This window comes from Clupea harengus, chromosome 17 (assembly GCF_900700415.2).
Source record: "Clupea harengus chromosome 17, Ch_v2.0.2, whole genome shotgun sequence".
Taxonomy (NCBI): domain Eukaryota; kingdom Metazoa; phylum Chordata; class Actinopteri; order Clupeiformes; family Clupeidae; genus Clupea; species Clupea harengus.
Window position 1 is genome coordinate 7,579,195 of NC_045168.1, and position 15,059 is coordinate 7,594,253.

Here is a 15,059-nt window from a genome sequence, read left to right on the forward strand (position 1 = left end):
CTCAAGTAGAGCTCGCCCGGGGAGACAATCAATGACATGACCAATGCTTGCACGCTTCCCCTTTACCCACAGGTATCCATGATCAATGTCCATCACCGTGCGATCATTGCACCAGCCCCCAATCATTGTTAATGACAAAAACGCAACACACAGCATATCACTTTTACGTCATTTTCATATAACCCATATAGACGTTACACGACAGTTACACACTGCACCTTATGGGTCTTATTAAACACATGCAGTATGCTGGATGACTGGATTACTATGGGACACCTACAGCCTCCTGTAGGCCTTTTCCTCAGCATTCGTGCACTCCTGCACAGCCTCCTCCGCTTCAGTCTGCAGCTAGGATGTATCACCCTCTAGCTTCTTTTTCTGGTTCAGCAAGCTGGTGTTCTGAATTTGTAGAAAAGACAGATGACAGTTATAATCATTTGACTTACACTCCGATTGAAGTGGACTCATTAAAATCATACTTTTTGTGTAAATTATAATGTTAATCAAGAAAACATTTAAAGGTACAGTAAAGTCCATGATTGTAATCCAATACATTTTGGTTAAATTTAGTACACAGTGTTGGATCTATCAATTGGAAACAAAGTGGCTTGGACCGCCTCTGTATGTTGAGTAAGGAGCACGAAAGGAAGAAATGTAATTTGAATGGCTTTTGAACTCAAACATTTCGCCAGAACTATGAATTGTATCTGCATAATGTCCTGCATATTTTGCCTGAGAGAGCAGCAGCTGCACCCTCTCGCTGACGTCCAGCAGCTCCTGTTAAGCCAGTGTCCGGCATCTCTCAGTCTGCTCCACCAGCTCCATCCAGTTCAGCCTGCAGCAGAATGTTGCATCTTTCCTCAATGGCAATGTTGTCTTTAGCACGGAGAGATTCATCCAGATGCAGTTGGGAATCCTATTCATTCACTGCTGCCTGCCTGTTGGCCTGGCTGAGCTGGATCTCCATCTCATTGAGGTCTCCCTCCATCTTCTTCTTCAGCCTGAGAGCCTCATTCCTGCTGCGAGACTCAGACTTCAGGGAGCTCTGCAGGGTAGGGGTGTCACGATACCAAAAATTCAGTAGTCGGTACCAATACCAGTAAAATAACACGATTCTCGATACCAATTTCGATACCAAGGGAAAAAAAAAAAAGGATTTTCCATGATTCCATGTACTAAAACTTGAAACTTGAACTTCTTTATTAAAATATTTGATAGCAAAATGTCATAAGACATACAAAACATGTGCAATAGAGCATATCACAACATAATAAAGTGAAATGTATGGTCATAGTGCAACAACTAGTGTCCCCAGACACATTCCAGACTTCCAGGCATCTTTTCAAAAGGTACTGTGCAAAAACAACAACAGTGCAAAACAGAACAGTGGATATAACAGTGCAGCCATTCAGCTAACAAGATGAACATGAGTTTGGGCAAAATTGCATAATTTTTCACAGCATTTCACAGCCCTAAAGAGTAAAGCTTCTTAAAGGACGTATTAAATACAAAAATAGATCAATGTTCAGTGTGGTCGCGGCGAAATTCCAGCTGTCACTCGCAAATCGTCTTTTAGGCTACATTGTGTCTAATGCATCGAAAATAATAAATAAATTGGGTAATCGTGTTTTTTCAAACCAATTGCATATTCAGTTGTAACTATATTAAACTAGGACATTCAGTGAATTTCGCTAGTTTTGACATGATACTTGCAAGATACATGCTCTCTTTCTCTCTCTCTCTCTCCTTCTAACCAAGTTAGACTATAGGCTAACGTTAAAACTACAGTATAGCTAACCTAAACTACGTACATAACATACAATGGCTTAACACACGTGCCCACCATCTTAAACATCATGTAACGTGTATTTCAGTATGACAGATTAAAAAAACTGAAAAAGTGCATTCTTTGGATGTTGTTAATATGAATCAAAACTCTCCTTGAATTCTTTAAACAAATCCGGATGACGGTCTTTCAGGTGCTTAGCTAAATTGGAAGTATTACCTCCTTTGGTCTTAGGAACACGGTAGCATTGTTTGCATAAGTAGGGTGACCAGACGTCCTCTTTTACCCGCACATGTCCTCTTTTCGAGACCTAAAAAATGCGTCCGGCAGGGATTCCAAAAGCGTCCGGGGTTTTGCCTCGTCGGATATTTGTGTTTCTCTGGATCTTTCACAAACTAATTATTACGTAGTTTTGGAAAGGGTATCTCCATTACATTCCACCTTTTTGCGCGAGCTCTGACTGTAGAGAGGACTGTCATTGGTCGACCGCCTTCCCAGTGTTGCCAGATATGATAATTATCCTCCAAACTGAGCCTTTTGATACGATACGCCATTTCCAGTCTGGCAACACTGCGCACCTGGCCGCCTCCACTAGTTTCATCGTTTACAATAGTAAATGACATCTGCATGTGAAAAACAGCTGGTATCGGCGCTCACGGTACTTACGGTACTTCAAAAAAATGGGTATCGTCGGTGTTTTGTTATTTTAGTACCGAAAGGTATTGTAAGTATCGGTTCTCGTGACATCCCTACTGCAGGGTATCCACCACTCTCTGCTGGGCCCTCTTGGCCTGCTCCATCTCCTTATCCTTCTCAGTAAGTTTGTGCTCAATATCAGCTTGGACCTGGTTGAACTCCAGCTGAGCTCTGAGGATATTACCCTCCTCATGTTCCAGGGAACCCTTTGGGAATTAGCAACAACAGAAAACATTAGTATCTCCTCACTAGCACTGTCGTAATCATGCCATTAACGGCAGTTCAATGTAATGTACCTCAGCTTCCTCTAGTGCAGTTTGGATCTCAGCTTTCTCCTGTTCCAGCTGTTTGCACAGACTTTCTCCAATTCATGGATGCTCTTTCCAGTCTCACCAAGTTGCTCGGTGAGGTCAGAAATTAAATCTGAAAGCAAATTGGTGTGCTTTTGGTATGTACTCGCATACAATAAAGGGGCATCCAATGATGGAAAGATGCAAACATGCTTCAAAAGAACAAAAGTAAAAAACAAAGACAATAAATATGACAGGAAATTATACAGACCTTGGAAGTTTTTATTCTCCCTCTTCATGGTCTTCAAATGACCTAAAGCCTCCTCATAGAAGGTCTTGAGTTTGAAGAGCTCAGTGCCAAGAGATCTGGCCTCCAGCTCAGTCTGAGACTCCTCATACTTCTGCTTCCACTCAGCCATGACCTGATAGATTTGAAATACCACCATACTTATTATTGTATATTCCTTGGAATATAACAGGTCCTTTTAGATCTAAAACCCAATCTCTATGAACCCTATCAAAGGCGAAACGGGTTTGTTACCTTGTCAAAGTTTATTTGCTTCTTGTCCAGGGCAGCAGCAGCAGCATTGGATCTCTCCACATCTACCATGAGATCTTCAATCTCATTTTGCAGTCTATGCTTAGTTTTCTCCAGGGAGGAGCATTTAGCATTAACAGCCTCCACAGCTTCCTCTGCATCTTGCAGACGCTGAGCCAGCTTTTTCCTGAGTAACAATGCATTTAAAGTGTGGATTACAACTTTAATAGCCATGTTTAGTCTTTGATTTTAAACAGTTCATACAGCTTCAGGTCAGGGGCCTTACTTGGCATCTTCCAGCTCCTCAGTCCTCTGGACGGCATCAGTCTCGTACTTGGTTCTCCACTGAGCCACCTCAGAGTTGGCCTTGGAGAGACTGCGCTGCAGCTCAGCCTTGGCCTCCTGCTCCTCCTCAAACTGCTCTCTTAGGAGGTCAGCATCATGGCGAGCAGACTGCACTGCATGGGCTAGCGCATTCTTAGCCTAGGAAAATTGTATTATAGAAGTCAATTGTTTTAAGAACCAAATCAAATCAATAAGTCAATTATTTAAAAAGTAGAAATTGGTTACATTAATATTTATCACACTACATTATTACACTACATTACACTGTTGTTCATGTAGTAGTATGTTTTCTAAACACCTTGACTTCTTCTTCCAGTTGTCTTTTAAGGTCTTCAACCTGTTGGGTGTAGGATTGCTTGCCTCTAGTTAACTGAGAGACAAGAGAATCCTTCTCTTCTAGTTGTCGGGAAAGCTCCCCTGTTTGATTGAGACATGATAATTAGTAGGTTATTTAGGTTAATTAGGTTAGTCATGATAGCTTGTCATGAGAGTGTTAATGTTATGTCAGTGTTATGTCAGTGTTATGTCAGTGTTATGTCAGTGTAACTGTTATGTACCATTTTCAGTTTGTAGCTTAGCTTTCTGCATAGAAAAATCATTGATGCCGCGCTGGGCTTCTTCATACTTTGTCCTATATTCACTCATCTGATCCTCCAAGGTCCTGCACATTTTCTCCAAGTTTCCCTGAAAAAAGAAAATTGTTCATGAAAATAGAAAGATCAAAAACATCTGGACTCTTGATATGTAAACACTATTGTTCATGAAAGTTTTCATACTTTACCTTGGCTTTGGAAACCTGCTCCATGTTGGAGGCAACATCATCCAGCTCCAGACGGAGTTCACTCTTCTCCTTCTCAAGCTTTTGTTTCACTCTCTGAAGGTTGTCAATCTGCTCGCCGAGGTCAGCTACACTGTCTGCCTGCTTCTTCCTCAGTGTGGCAGCGGTGGCCTCATGCTGCAGAGTGGACTCTTCAAGGTCTCTGCGCAACTTCTGGAACTCAGCCTCCCTCTTCTTGTTCATCTCAATCTGGGCAGCAGTGGCACCTCCAGCCTCCTCCAGCCTCTCACTGATCTCCTCCAGCTCTCTGGCCAGGTCTGCCCGCTGCTTCTCCACTTTGGCCCTGGCTGCTCTCTCAGCCTCCAGCTCCTCTTCCAGCTCCTCAATTTCGGGCCTTTTTTCAAGAAAACATGAATGTGTTCAGATTAAATGTCCTATTGTATACTCAGTTTTTATACTAATTGTTTCCTCTGTACCTGAAGTTCCTTCAGTTTCTTTTGGAGCTGTGCTCCCATAGCTTGCTCATCTTCAATCTTGCTGGTAAGCTGGCTCATTTCAAAGTCTTTCCTATGGTAAACCCCCCCCAGATTAAATCATCTTTAGAGTAAAAATAATAGTTTCCTTTTTGGAATATTGGTTAATGCAATAAAAAAAATAAAGAAAAATGGTTTTGTCTCATGTGTGATCCAGAAAACATACTTTTTCAGCCTTTCCTCTAGCTGCTGTTTATCATTTTCCAAATCCATCACATTTTCCTGGGTCAACTTTAAGTCACCCTCAAGCTTCCTCTTAGCTCTCTCCAGATCCATCCTTAGCTTCTTTTCCTGTTCCAGGGAGCCCTCAAGCTGAAAAACGGTAGGAAAGGAATTTGTTTTAAATTTTTCAGACATCAGCGCAATACACAAAGATTTGAATAAGGTGATAAGTGGACACGCACATCATCAACTTGCTGCTCCAGCTTGGCTTTGGCCTTAGTCAGAGTGTTGACTTTGTCCTCCTCACTCTGAAGGTCATCCAGCGTTTGCTGATGAGCCTCCTGTAGAGCTTTCTTCTCCTTGGTCAGCTTGGCAATGATTTCATCAAGAGCTGCCATCTCCTCAGTCAGGTTTTTAACCTAAATGAATAGAAGAAATACAAACATTTTAGCATAGGGAGTTCCCTTACCATCACATTGCACCTATTTCACATGCACTGACCTTATTCTCAGTGGCATGTTTCTCTTTCTCCACTTTAGCCAGTGTTAGCTCCAGATCATCAATGTCCTTCTTGAGCTCAGAGCACTCATCCTCCAACTTCCTTTTCTTAGCAGTCAGATCTGCATTCATCTCTTCCTCATCTTCCAGTCTCTCAGTCAGCTCTTTGCTTTTGGCCTCAAGCTGGATCTTGCTCTTGATCAGACCCTCACAACGTTCCTCAGCATCACAAAGACTATCTTGTTCCTGTGAAGAGTAATTGATTGCTGTAGGTGAAAATGGCCATGGCAGCTTAATGCTCATTTTACAAATATTTCCTTCATCTATATGTCAAACAAATGTATCGTCTAAAGCAAATGTTATGAACATTGGAAATAAGCTTTACTCACAGTCTGAACTGAAAGTTGCAGGTCATTCTTCTCTTGGAGAAGAGAAACCATTTTCTCCTCCAGCTCTTTTCTACGAGCCTCAGATTTAGCATAGGCCTCCTTCAGTTTCAGGAATTCTTCCTTCATGTTGGCCATCTCTTTCTCAGATTCAGCTGATTTCAACAGGGGCTTGATCTTGAAGTACATCTTCATCCAGGGCCAATTCTTGACACCCATGAATGCACGGACATTCCACTGAATCACGAGCAGGGAATCCCTTACATTTTGGAAGGGAAAGAAAGTCATATCGTGTGTGCAACAAACAGGAGATTGTAGAAGAATAGGGTTGATGTGAGTTATTGTCATTATATGGCCATTTTCTCATCTGAGCGCAGGAAGAAATGTGATAGGAATGTTTAAGCGATTGCATTGAACTTTAACTTCTGTGAAGCGTGTAGCACATGTTCACATTCAAGTTTACCATCGGCTCAACCTTTGTACCCATATACTGTATTTATAGTAGTGTGTGAGTATGACCTGACTTTCAGCGATTTCGGCAATTCTCTGTTCACTTGAATCACATCATTTATTTTTGCCCTCAGAGTTTTTGTACAATAAAACTGAAAGGAAAGGCCATTTAGCCCAAATTAAAGTAAAAGGCTCTACTGTAAAGAAATTGGACAATGATTACGAGTGCTTCCTTGCTGTGTGACAGGCCAAAGGGAGTTCATCTTAAATCTTATATATTGCAAATATTTTCTCCAAATTAATTCCCCACACAATAATGAAGAGTTATGACGAGTACATTTATTTAATTAAAACAAACTTCATGGCCTGTATTGACAAGTAATTTGTTCTTTTCACTGAGAGTACTCCTAAGTCACACTAAAAGTGACAGTTCTCTCCTATTCCCAAAGCTGGCTGACGCCAACTCTCATGAATGACCTTAGTGATTGATTGATGAGTGACAGGTCTGTGCCAGTGAGTAGGCATGCGCTTTAGGGCCTACTGCAAAGAAAGATGAATTCATAAATAATGACGCAATATGCTACCCAAACCCACTATTTTCCAGGAGTTGGTTTTAGTGAGTTATGAGTCCTCTTGACTGCTTCTTAGTTCTCCCAGGGTTAGGTGCTACTATAAGCGCTAATTGGCATTGTGATTTACTCTAATTACTCTAATTTACTAAAAAGTTGGAGTCCCAAAGTTGAGACTGACATGGCCATTATTATTTGGAATTTCTCCTATATCGACAAGTTAAGAGCTACTTTTAGCTTCAAGGTGCTTTGTGAATATGGACCCAGGCCATTCTGTGGACATTTCCTTTTGTTTGCCCCTTAAACACACTGTTTGGTTACAGCTAACTTAATGATACAGTATGTTCTTTGAACATTTATTCCTATTTGAGCAGTTAGGCAATATTTGTTTTAAATAAACTAATAAATTCCATGTACCATAAAGTTTGTCCCCACTGTCATGTATAGATGGTTTGGGTCATATTCTGAAAAACATTTCAATATTGGTTTCTTTCTTTGTATAATGTATAATTGTATAATTAAAGTAATGTATAGAAAAACAACTTATATAGAAAAACAAATGCATTTCATGATATTTTCCAGAAGTGGACACTTCGGTAGTATGACTCTCCCATTTAATTAGTAAACCAATTTACCTGCGTTCAACAATCTTCTGAAATTCAATTCTTGCCAGAAGACCGCGACCTCTTGATTGGATACCAGTCATGATGAGAGCGAGACGGTCGTCTCTCATCTCCTCAAGGGTACCCAGGAGACCGGCTTTGAAGAACACCTTAGAATCAACAGTTTCGGCATTTAGAGTTTCATTAGGCTTAACAAAACGTGCTAATTTAATATAGCAGGTGTGTATGGGAGCATTATACAATAAAGTACCTTAGTGTGTCCAAGTCTGTACTGCTCATGGTCAATATCTAGAGATCCCAGCAGTTTTTCTGCTCCTTTCTTGCTGTCCATGAACTGTCCCTCAGGGATAGCAGCAGGATTCAGGATACGGTATCTGAAAAATAGTGAATTGGTCTGTTTGTTATGTCCTCTTAGTGTTATCATATAGTCAGGACAAACAATTAACAGATTGTACCTCTGTTTGAAGTCTGGATACTGGATCCTGTTGGGGAAGCCCTTTCTGCAGATCCTGATGCCTTCCAGCACACCGTTACAGCGCAGCTGGTGCATGACCAAAGGATTCTCCATGGCCCCAGGAGTCTTGGTCTCATTGGGGATGAGGCAGCGCACAAAGTGGGGGTGAGTCGACCTCAAGTTGGTCATCAGCTTGTTCAGGTTCTCCTGTCCAGATATTTTGTATTTGCTTAATCAGAGTTCAGAACAGCATGAATATGTCTTTCACAGGTTTATAATAATGATAATAAAACAGTAATCACTGACCCTGTGTACAATGCATAATGAACAGAAACATCATACATGAACTAGTAAGTCATACTGACCCTATGGAGAGCGGACACAGTCTGGAAGGAAGAACCTTTCTTCTTCTTACCAGCTTCCTTGCTCTTTGCACCAGCATCTGCAGCAAAAGCATAAATGTCCGTAATTGAATGACTCCAGCTTGGGGTTGAGGTTGGATTAGATTCCTGATGACCCTAATTTATATGTGGACTGAAATTATTCAAATTTTGAATAATGGAACAACTTGGAAACCCTTGAGTGTACCCCAGTTTTTAACTGTTTTTTCGAATATGGCAGTTGTGTGCTTGATTTTATTATTATTGTCAGTCCTGGTTCCTCAGTCCTGATTCTAAATCTAAATAATAAAGGTCTTGTTTTATGTAATGGATAAATAGCTTACCAGAATCAGCCCCAGCATATCCAACAAAGAGTTGTCCCAGCATCTTCATTGATGACTTTTGATACAGTCCCACAACTGTCTCATTGAGGGGGTCCTTGTTTTTCACCAGCCAGTTGCAAATGTTATAATCAACAGTTCCAGCATAATGAACCAGGGAGAAATGGGACTCTGGTCTCCCCTTGACTAGCCTGGGCTTCTGGAAGCAGGCATTTTTGCCCAAGTGGTTGTCATAAAGCTTGGATTTAAATGTAGCATCACTGGCCTTTGGGGAACATGCACTCCTCTTCAAGGATGGACATGATCCCCATGGGCTGTAGTATAAACAGACGTAAGAAATATCAGATAATTGTTGGTGTTTTTCTCTTAATAAATCTAGGTCTGAAATCACATTCATGCTCCATAGTACTTATTATAATAACAAATATGTTATTTTACTGCTCTAGGGAAGGAACTGGAACTAGATCTTAAAATGTGTTATAAATGACATTTTAACAATAATAGTAATTATTAGTGCTGTCAGTTTAACGCGTTATTAACGGCGTTAATGCAAACTCATTTTAACGCCGTAAATTTTTTTTTTTTTTTAGATTAACGTTCTTTTTGGCCTCGCAAACTGTGTAGTAGGCTAACGTTACGGTTTGAGTGAATGGTGAGCGCGATACGGCGAAATGGATGATAAAAAGCTTCTGAATGGAAAGTTTACTTTTAAAAGTTGTGTTGTGCAAAAGAAGCGAGCTTCACTGTTGTCTGAAAATGTCAACAGGCAGCTGGCTGAAAGCAAAGAAGTAGTAGGCTTACCTTTTATTGGTAACCTAACTGTTACGGTTCATTGTTTCTGAAATAAGAGGCCTGACTGCTATGTTCCCAGCAAACTTGAAAAAAAGAAAATATTAAGCCATGGTTTAACTGCACTATAGGCTGAGTCCTTGTTTACCTGAAATGTGCACTTTATAATTTTATTTTGTACCGCCCTGTTTGGCAATGTTGGTTTTCAATAAAATAAAACATTTGCTTAAAGCAAGCCAATCCACTTTTCCATGTTGATAAGGGCATTCAAATAAAAATAAAATGATGGAAAAAATAAATAAACGAAGGGAAATTTACAAATTTGCGATTAATCGCGATTCATTTTGAGTTAACTATGACATAAATGCGATTAAATATTTTAATCGTTTGACAGCACTAGTAATTATACATATAAACTATAGATGTACACACCTTTTCGATGAGTTCAATGCACGCCGCCAAGTCCATGCCAAAGTCAATGAAAACCCACACAATGCCCTCCTTCTTGTACTCCTCTTGCTCCAGCACAAACATGTGGTGGTTGAAGAACTGCTGCAGCTTCTCATTAGTGAAGTTGATGCATAGTTGCTCAAAGGTATTTAACTATAAAAGAGATAGATGTATTGTTGGCCTTCTATAGCATCAGGTTTCTTTTTTAACTAGATGTTTGTTTTGTCTTACAAACTCACATCAAAGATCTCAAATCCAGCAATATCCAGCACACCAATGAAGTACTGGCGAGCTTGTTTAGTGTCCAATTGGGCATTGATTCTCACTACCATCCAGTTGAACATCTTCTCATATATTGACTTGGACAGGGCTCCAATGGCATAGTACACCTTCAAAATGCAAGGTTAATAATGAAAACATACTTAATACATATATTCAATATACTTATACTTATACTTAATACTTAATTGACAAGGGGACAAAGTTCTGACAAAACTTGCATCTCTCCTACCTGTTGGACACTCTGTCCCTTGGTGACCCACTCATTTCCTACTTTGACCCTTGGATTACATAAGGCCTTGATGACTTCAGCGGAGTTCAAGTTCATCAGATAAGAAGCCTTGTCTATATCTGTTAGAAAGAAACACATACTATATGCAGTAATATTACATTTATGCATTGATACATTTCATGAATATAATTTTGTGACCACGTTTTTAAGGGGAAGCTATCAATCTAAACCTTCAATAGGAGTAGTTATGTCATGATGTTTAGTAGCTAAAAAACAATCTTTGTCACAACCTTGTTTATTATTCAGTGTGGTCAAATTGACTGTCAAGATGCAAAAGCCAGTGGTGCTTTTCATCATAATGAAGCAGTGTTTGGATAACATACCCTCAGTGCCATCAGCCTCTGCCTGCTCCTCTCTCTGCTTCTGCTTGAACTTCAAGTTGCCATAGTGCATGATGGAACCAGTCAGCTTGTAAATGCTCATCTTCTCTTCTGCAGTGAAGCCCAGCACATCAAAAGCATCCTGAAGCGTAAATAATAGAGTAAGTGGTGAAATTACACTCACTAGCTGTGTATATGACAAGCATCATATGTAACCCAACATCACCCAGCGTCTTTGGGTTTAAAGTATTATTATTATTATTATTATTACTATTAACATATTAATACTTCACAAAGACAGGGACATTGCAGGGCTCCTACAGCTGAAAACAGATCAGAACCAAATAGAAAAATTCTCCAATGTGTTTCTATCCAGTGGGCTTTCAGAAGACTAACTTAAATACAACAGCAGCTTTACTTACATCAGTAGCTTGTAGCTCATCACCATCATCAATGGAAGCTACTGTGGTCTGTCCTTGGGAGATGAACTGATAGTCGAAGGGGTTGCTTGTGATGAGCAGCATCTCTAAAATGGAAGAATATGGTTCTCATCAGTTTCTTCCTCAGTAAGGGACATGTGATGTAATGTTATGTTAAAGTTTGGGAATTCTAACCCAGCAGTTCTGGTTTCCTCTGAGAGAGGATCTGGTAGAAGATGTGATAATCTCTCTCAGCCTTGAGCTGGAAAGTCACCCGAGACTTCTCCAGGAGATCTGCCAAATGATGAGGAAATCAATGTTTTTCAGCATTTCAGGAATAATTGATTTTGATTGGATGTCATTTTCCTGAAGTTCACTCACATGTCTCAATGTCAGCAGAGGCCAGTTTGCCACTTGAAGCAAAGTGGATTCTGATGAATTTACCCTGACAAAAACATGGAAATCATTTTTTTAAGCATTCATAATGCATTGTTGTGCATTGCTAGGATTGTATTACCATTTCTTGAGTGACGTTTGACAATCCAAAGTTATACTTACAAATCTAGAGGAGTTGTCATTTCTGATGGTCTTTGCATTACCAAAGGCCTCCAGAGCAGGGTTACACTGGATGATTTGATCCTCCAGGGTTCCCTGAAGAGAAACACCTATCAGTGTCACTGCCATTTTGATTAGGGGGAATTTGCATTAAACACAGAAGAGGCACTGTCTCAATTCTACAACCTTTTTGTCATTCGGATCCTTCTTGCCTCCACCTACAGCAGCAATGCTGGCAAAGTACTGAATGACTCTCTTGGTGTTCACAGTCTTCCCAGCACCAGATTCTCCACTTAAAAAGAAGGGCAAGGAATTTAGTTTTTATGTTATTATTTTGTACCAGCACTTTAGTCAGAATTAGAAACATCATTACTATAGTGTACTTACGTGATCAGGCAGGACTGATTCTCCCTGTCTAAACAAACAAAACAAATAATTTCATTTTCCTGTTTTTTTTTATATACCTTTATTATACCTAAAATATGAAATATCCTTTTTAAGTGTTTCTTAACTGATGTTTGTATACAACACTCAGATTCGATTTGAATAAATAAATACTTTTTTACCTGACAGCATGTACTGGTAGGCATTGTCAGAGATGGAGAAGATGTGAGGAGGAGCTTCAGTCCTCTTCTTGCCTCTGTAAGCAACAACAACTTCCTGGTCGTACACTGGCAGCCACTTGTAGGGATTGACAGTGACACAGAACAACCCAGAGTAGGTCTGTACAAAGAGACATGAGATTGATCATGATTTGTTTGAACATATCTGACATCTCTTGAGAACCTCCTGAGAAGACACACTTGTCATTGTACTCACGTAGATCATCCAGGCTGCATAACGCTCTTTGAGGTTAAACAGCACAGCAGGTTCGTGCAGGAAGGTGAACATCGCCATGTCCTCAATTTTGTCATACTTTGGCGGGTTCTGGGGGTGGACGTCTACATCTTTCACAGTGACAGTCTTTGAGAAGGAGTGAATATGTCAGTCATACAAATCTTTGGTGTGAGGACATTATTCATTGGAAGTCAAAAGTCTTGTGATTTTCACAGGCCTGCAATCATGGAAATCTACATGTAATGATGAATATAGATGTATTTTGTAGTCTTTAGGTCTAAAAATGACAATGTATGTGTCTAAATAATCTCAAAACAGTTTAAAAGATTTGTTCAAATAAAATGTGAACGAAAACAGTAAAACTGATTTGTTTACCTTCTCATACTCAGTATCAACGGTGACTTTGTCCCCGTCTCTGCTGACAATCATTCCCTTCACATATTCAACCTCAGGATCCGGCACGAAGCATGCCCTCTTAATGTCAAAGGGGCGAGTCTGGGCCTCCAGACGCTCCATATCTGATTTTCTCAGAAAAGGAGCCGCCGTTCCAAACTCTGCCATCATCGCGTCTCCCATGGTTTAGTCCTTGATAATGTTAATTAGATAGATTGAGTAGATTAGAAATTTCAGAATATAAAAATCACATAGACAAGCAAGCACAGCTTTTTTACTAATAATATCTTAAGCCTGCCGACTGGATATTGATCAGCATGACTTTTGTTAAAGGGTTTAAATATGACCGACCGCAACAAATCATTAGTCAGATAGTTAATTGTAGAATGGCATAATTCAAGACGATTGTTGATGGAAAAAGAACAAGCACAGTTCAAGTCAGATCAAGACACAGAGAGTATCCATTAATGACTCATTATGTAGTTAAATATACTTTAGAATCACGGTGAAATTACACATCCAGTATAGATACTGAGCTCAGAGTTTAAGTAATCTTAATGTTATGCTGAGTATACTGTATTACGAGTGAAGTATAGACACAAGTTTTAAAACCACCTACAGTACCTTTGATGTTCACTCTCCGTATTATTACTCTGAAATGAAAAAAGAAAATAAAGAGATTACCTATCAACCCTTAAAATGTCATTGTTAATTACTAGCATTTGAATGATCAAATAATCACAATGAACTGTTGGATCTTAAAACTCTTAAAGTTTTAGGTAAATTATCATTTGATTACTCTGGTTGTCTTACCTGTGGGTAATGGGATGATAACCTGGAGTGTGAGCAGACACAACTCCCTGTTATAAATACAACAAGCGGCCCTCTTATAAGGGTAGTTAGGTTTGAATGTAAAGGTGGGGGCAATTGGGTCATTCAGTACTGTTAAAGGTACAGTAAACAATTGTTTTTGCCAAGAAATAAAATGCTTCTGGACTTAAACAGTACTGATGATTTAGAAGGAACAAAGAAAAGGTCATGTATCGTAATATTTCTTGGTATTCTGTACATCTATAGTATTTGTGTGACAGGTTTTCATGCATTTCTTTAGAGTTTTCAGGGTCTGTTTAGTGAGGGTGATGGGGAACATCAGTGGGGAAGGGCATCCATAATTATTGTGTCAACTCTCCAATCCATGAAAGGAAATAGTTACACCGAGCTGTCCTTACTTAACCTGTTGCAGATTGATTATATATAGGACCTGGGATGACAAACTAGAAATCTGGCTACTGGATGAAAAAAAACAAGTATTAGTTAAGAATTAACCATACTAGTATGTTGTATTTAAATTAAGCTGGGCCTATCCATTTTCTTTAGGAAAATGACAATGTATACACATAGCTATCTGATTTTGATGCTGAAAATGTTATGAAGTTCAGTGGTATCTGTATTAAAAAAACAATGTAAATGCATAAAAAAAAACAATGGTGTTTTTGTGCCTTTGTAAAGCATCTCTACCCTAAAAGATGGACATCATAAGTCTGCCATCTGAATATTGTTCCATCTGAAATTATTTTTCAGGTGCTGTTCATGAGTGTTCTTTGGTGCTCACAGGTGTGGCCTAAAGCAAAGCCTAGCTGTGTGACTCCAGTCAAGGCCAAGGTCAGTCAGCTGCCATATGATGACAAAGCATCACTTTGCCCTGTCCCGTGGACACATTAGTCTTAAGCACAAAGAAAGCACTGTGAGATTCCTGCTGAGTGCCTGTCTTTGATTGAGAAGAACAGCATGTAGCACCTCTTCCATTAATGTTTCCGGCTGAAAGGAGACGTCTGAAGGTTAAGGTCACAGGTGAAGTGTAGTATAGCTTATCACTTGAGGACAGATTAGTTTGAC

General features: G+C 39.7%; 1 pseudogene; it reads right to left on the minus strand.

Moving 5' to 3' along the window:
- Positions 1–806: 806 nt before the first annotated feature.
- On the minus strand, positions 807–13,346 carry LOC122133661 (annotated as a pseudogene).
- Between the last annotated feature and the right edge of the window lie 1,713 nt (positions 13,347–15,059).